Source organism: Carlito syrichta, unplaced genomic scaffold, assembly GCF_000164805.1.
Source record: "Carlito syrichta isolate Samal-C Ts95f unplaced genomic scaffold, Tarsius_syrichta-2.0.1 Scaffold154421, whole genome shotgun sequence".
NCBI lineage: Eukaryota > Metazoa > Chordata > Mammalia > Primates > Tarsiidae > Carlito > Carlito syrichta.
Genome location: NW_007098517.1, coordinates 3,727 through 9,993, shown reverse-complemented (window position 1 = coordinate 9,993; position 6,267 = coordinate 3,727). Strand labels below are relative to the sequence as shown.

At 41.5% G+C, this 6,267-nt stretch overlaps 1 long non-coding RNA gene across 1 annotated transcript; it reads right to left on the bottom strand.

Annotated features, from left to right (window-relative positions):
* Positions 1-2,810: 2,810 nt before the first annotated feature.
* On the bottom strand, positions 2,811-5,988 carry LOC103252305. The gene is made up of 2 exons (XR_503778.1): positions 5,844-5,988; positions 2,811-5,047 (listed from the first exon to the last, which is right to left on the bottom strand). It is a non-coding gene; the product is annotated as an uncharacterized LOC103252305 (long non-coding RNA).
* Positions 5,989-6,267: the final 279 nt, after the last annotated feature.

The window sequence follows — 6,267 nt, the reverse complement described above, 5'->3', positions numbered from 1 at the left end:
TCCTTCCGCCTCAGCCTTCCAAGTAGCTGGAACTACAGGTGTGCACTACCACGCCTGGCTCATTTTGATTTATTTTAGAGATGAGGGCTCACCAAGTTACCCATGCGGGTCTCAAACCCGCCGGCTGAGGCAATCCACTCACCTCAGCCCGCGGGTTCGAGACAGAGTGAGACTCCAACTAAAAATTATAAATAAATAAAGCCTGAGCCACCGAGTCCAGCTTATATTGTTTTTTATTGTTTGTTTTTGCTTTGAGTCCGAGTCTCACTCTGTCACCCAGGTTGGAGTGCAGTAGTGTGCTCCGGGCCACCGCAGCCTTGACCTGCTGGGATCTGGTGATCCTTCCTTCCAAGTAGCTGGAACTACAGATGCGTGCTAGCATGCCCGGCTAATTTTTTGATTTATTGTAGAAACAAGGTCTCACCATTTTGCCTTGGCTGGTCATGAACTCCTGGGCTCAGGCAATCCTCTCTCCTCGGCCTCCCAAAGTGCTGGGATTATAGGCATGAGCCACCGCATCCAGCCCTCTATATCTTTCAATTCCTGGTCCAGGAACCACCTTGATAGTTTTCCTTTGGTGGGCTGAGAATGTGGGGTGGACTGGGAGTCTACGGTGAATTCACATTCCAGACACAGCGTGGCTCAACTTACAGATGTCTGAATGCTCCCTTACTAAAAAAAAAAATGCCTGTAAGAAATATATTTTGGTTGGGCACAGTGGCTCACGCCTATACTCCCAGCACTTTGGGAGGCCGAAGTGAAAGGATTGCCTGAGCCCGCCAGTGTGAGACCAGCCTAGGCATCTCTATAATACATAGAGTGAAACTGCATCTCTATAATACATCAAAAAATTAGCCGGGCGTGGTGGTGTGCATCTGTAATTCCATCTACTTGGAAAGCTGAGGGGTAAGGATCACCTGAACCTGGCAGGTCAAGGCTGCGATGGCTGTGAGCATACCACTGCACTCCAGCCTGGGCAACAGACTCGGACTCAAAAAATAAAAGTGTGTCTTTTTCTTTTTTAAAGAAATATATCTTTTTAAACACCAGTTATTCTGCCTCATTGATTGTTAATATTGGCACATACAGAACTGCTAAAAATTACTGGGTCAGGTGCAGTGACTCACAGCTGTAATCTCATCATTTTTTTTTTTTTTGAGTTGGTGTCTCACTCTGTTGCCCCGGCTGGAGTGCAGGGGCACACTCACAGCCACCGCAGCCTCGATCTGCTGGGCTTAGGTGATCCTTCTGCCTCAGCCTTCCAAGCAGCTGGAACCACAGGCATGCGTCACCACGCCTGGCTGATTTTTTTGATTTATTGTGCAGATAAGGTCTCACCAAGTTGCCCAGGTTGTTCTCAAACCCGTGGGCTCAGGGAATCCTACATTGGCCTCCCAAAGTGCTGGGATTATAGGTGTGAGCCACCGCGCCTGACCAATCTCTTCATTTTGAGGCTGAGGCAGGATGATCTCTCGAGCCCATGAGTTTTAGGCCAGCCTTGGCAATATTGAGACTCCATCTCCATAAATAAGACAAAAAAGAGGAAGAATGTGAACAGGAAATAATTACTGTACTATAACTTTGTTTCTTGCCCTCTTTTTGCTTATCACACACTTCAGTTGTCATATCTCTTACTAGAGAAACCTGTTGAATGTACACATTGGCACATTAAATGTGACGTTACTTATCCAATCCCATTCAAATGTACATTTTAGTTGCATTCAATTCCTTAAACAATTCTACGAGAATCAACTTGTACACAGAGGCAGTAGAGTTCAGGAGGAAGAGCTTTGTTTTTTCGAGTTGGAGTCTCACTGTCCCCCAGACTAGAGTGCAGCGGCTGCTCCCAGCCACCGCAGCCTCGTCCTGCTGGGCTCCGGCGATCCTTCCACCTCAGCTTCCAAGTAGCTGGAACTACTGGTGCGCACTACCACGCCCGGCTAGTTTTTTTGATTTATTGTAGAGATGAGGTCTCGCCAAGTTGCCCACGCGGGTCTCGAACCCGCGGACTCAGGCAATTCACTCACCTTGGCCTCTCAAAGCGCATGGGATTACAAGGCTGAGTCACTGAGCCCAGCCAGACCTTTGAAGCCACAAGTTTGGGTATTCCAGAATCCTAACACAGCTGTGTTATCCGGGGCAATTAAGCACTTCAGTTTCCACATCTATAAAATGGTTAAGTGGTGATAAGAGGACCTACCCACCCTTTATGTTACTATCAGAATTGAGCCACTACTTGCAAACTGGTTACAACAGTGACTGGGACAGATTAAGTACCATTTACCTGTGTCTATTCAGTGCATTAGTTTTTAGATATAAACAAATCTCTAAAACAGAAGTTGTTTCTCCTTGACCCTATCAAGCTAATATTTCCTAGTATGGAAGACTGCTTAGCTGTCACTCCGAATTCTATTGTTTTGTCAGTAATTTTGTTGTTGAGCACATTACTACACAGCTATGGATTATTATATATTTACCCTCTTTCCTTACAGTTAAATATGGCCCCAACACAATGGGATATGAGAATGTTAATTCTGTCAGCTTTAGTATCTCAGCATGTTTCCCAGTTCCCCCTTCTCCTGTTTCCTCAAATTGGAAGATGAGCACCAGACCACCTTTGGACCCAGAAAAGGAATCTATCTTTCGAGTATAGAAGAACTGCACACATGTGGACAGCTACCTGAGAGAAAAGTAATTATGCTTTATTTAATAATCTGCACCCCACCATGTCTAGAAAAAAACTAAAGATGAGGATTAGAGTCATAAACAGAACATGTGCTGAAAACAAAAGGAACGAGAGGGCATGAAAATCCAGTTTGAAACCATATTTTATTTTTAACATAGCTAGAAATATCCAATAACTATATGTTTTTAGCAGAAAAATTGTTTTCCATCTCACAGCATCATTAGCATAAGAATATTTCCGGTTTAGAAGTAATATTGAGCTCCTATGAAAATTAAGAATGTATTTTGCATTTGTGGAACTTAAAAGTCTAAAAGCACAGGACACATTTTCAGAACAATTTTAGTTTTACCAATTTATGGTAATTTTCCAATGTTAAATATAATTAGGTAATGCATAGTCAAGTAAATCAAATAAGGAATCCAGAAGAAATTATTTTTGAGTTAAGCCCAGCACACAATGGAAATTTTGAGAAAGGAGAACACACATTAACAAAAAGAACACGTGAGCTCAAATGCAAGTTTATGTGGTGAATGTTTTTAAAGGATTTAAAAAGCTCGCTCCATCAGCATACAACTTTCTCTCATTTATATAACAGATGCATTTCTGTCTACTTGTGGCTAGCAAAGGGTTAGAACCTGAATAAGATTATTTGATTTTAGAAATGTGCTATTTTAGGAAGGTACTTCATAGATTCTATCACTGATTCTTCAAATTAAACAAAGTACACAAGGTCTCATACTTGAAATTGCTTTCATACACTAGCACTTCCTTGAAACATTGTAGAAACCTATCAGTGTCAGGTAATGCCTAACAGCGTCATTTGAATGCACAACAGAAAATTTAACATTTTCTTTATAGTTGGAGAGGAGGGAAAAAAAACAGAGGTGGGTTTATGGTCGCACTATTTAAGGAGAAGCTGAGTAGGAAGACATGGAATCTTTCGTAGTTCTAACAACTCCATATAATGAATGACTGGATACCTCATTTATTTTTATTAATGCATGCTTAATCAAGAAGTCTGTTTCTCCTCCATGAATATCAATTTAATTCAAATCTTATTTTCTTCAAAATACAAAGACGAATACAAGAAATTCTAATTGCAACAGGTATTTCCTAAGTAGAAGACCAAACACCAAAGGGAATTCCCTCCTTTCAGTGTTTTTTGATATGTCAAGATTTTACCAGAGTGGAAATCTAACATTTAAAAAAAGGATTTTCATGGTCAAGTTAAGAACCTACCCCTGCTATGGGCATTACCTGACAGTTACCATATGTATTATATATTAAAGTCAGCATTAAACACGCTTACACAAATATGCTGTGAATGATAGCAGTAATGATGCTTGTGAAAAAAGAACATCTTTAAGCCCAAGAAGAGTAAGAGAGAAAAATGTAACAAACAAGCAGAAAGCAAACATCGAGTTGGGCATTTTTTTGACCAGGATAGATAATTTTACACATAAAAATATAAAAAGAAAAGTACTCCTTTATTTCCTCTACATGGAAATAATATGAGACATTTGATATATTGGACAAGAACAGAGCTAAGTAATCCAACTCTACTGCAGCATTACAAAAAACCACCCCTTCAGCACAGTGTGTAAGATTTAAATGCAACCTGCACAAGGGTGCGTGTTATTATATAAAACATAGCAAGATTGGTGCTGCACCCTGCCAAGTACTTCCAGTCCCTACCCAGGTCCTACTGAATACTGGTGGTCCCAATTTGTTTTACTGAAATAAATCTTTTTTTAAAAAATAAAGCATTTAAAAAGAGAAGTCAAAATGTCTCTGGAACCATATATCCAACTCAAACTTTACCCATTTAAATTAGTTGTATTTGCTCTACTAATAAACTTATTTCACTCAAACTAGAGCAATAACCTTCCATACTTAAGTATCTTCCTTGCCCAATAATTCAAAGGAAAAAATCCAAAATGATTAGTAAAGAAAAAGTAGGAATTAACATACCATTTTAATTTGTTTTAAATATTTTTAAGGTTTACAAAGTGTTTGTAATTCCTAGTAGGAAAACATTATCTGAATAAATACCCTAATGGCAAACCACTGTAAAATGCTTCAGCTGCATTGGGGACAGAGGGAGGAGGGATTATCTTTAGCGCACCCCAGCTCTCTTGATGAGGTCAGAGGTACACTGGTTTGTATTATTGCGACATCCATTAGGTGATCTAGGTTGCTTTTCCTTCAGCAAGGGCTTTTTAGAGAAGGGCATTATGCCTGACCTCCAAACTTGGCTGACAGTTTACTGATGAGATTCATAACCTTTGGGTTGCTCTGGTATTTTGACATATTTGCTGGGTTCTGGGCCACATCCTGGAAGGCCACCATAACTTCTGGATCCTGAGGGGGAAAAAAAGGTGTTTTTGTTTTGTTTTGCTTTTAGTACTTAAAACGTATCCAACTGGTCAACAAGTTTATGATCCTTTATGCCATCTATTTTTTTTTTTTTTTTGAGTTGGAGTCTCACTCAGTCACCCAGACTGGAGTGCAGTGGCACGCTCCTGGCCACCGCAGCCTCGACCTGCTGGGCTCTGGCGATCCTTCCGCCTCAGTCTTCCAAGTAGCTGGAACTACAGGTGCGCGCTACCATGCCCGGCAATTTTTTTGATTTGTTGTAGAGATGAAGTCTCGCCAAGTTGCCCAGGTGGGTCTTGAACCCGCGGCTCAGGCAATTCACTCACCTCAGCCTCCCAAAGTGCAGGATTACAGGCTGAGTCACCGAGCCCAGCCTTATGCCATCTCTTTATTTATTTAGACAAAATTATTATAATTTTGTCATGGCCAAATTATCTGGGATTTAGACAAGTCCTTGAAGTATTAATGTGCACCTCAAAGTCAAATTCAATTATGTCATTTAAACTAGATAATGAAAAAAAGCACATACAATTTTGAAAGGGACAACTGGATATAACTGCCTAATTGCCAACTATGATGAAGTATTTACTTATAAACCAATTTTATTTTTTGAGTTGGAGTCTCACTCCATCGCCTAGGCTGCAGTGCAGTTGCATGCTCACAGCCACCCCAGCATCAACCTGCTGGGCTCCAACGAACCTTCCACCCCAGCCTTATAAGTAGCTGGAACTAAAGGCATGCACTGCCAAGCCTGGCTAAACTTTTTCCTTTCAAGACTTACCTGCATGGCAGCAAGAACCTCTGGATCACTAAGAATTTCATTGAGTCCAGGCATTCCTGCCATTCCAGGCATGCCTCCTGCCATTCCAGACATTCCTCCAGGAAAACTGCCAGGCATTCCTCCAGGAAAGCCGCCTGCAAGAATAAACGAAAGAATTGTATAGACACCCACGCATATTCCTACACAATCTGATATACTTTTTCCTTCCAATTAAAAATAACACACAAGCCAGGCTCGGTGGCTCAGCCTGTAATCCCGCGCCTTTGGGAGGCTGAGGTTGAGTGGATTGCCTGAGCCCGCGGGTTCAAGACCCATCCAGGCAGTGAGACCTCATCTCTACAATAAATCAAAAAATCAGCCCGGCGTGGTAGCGCATGCCTGTAATTCTGGCTACTTGGAAGGCTGAGGCGGAAGGATCGCCGGA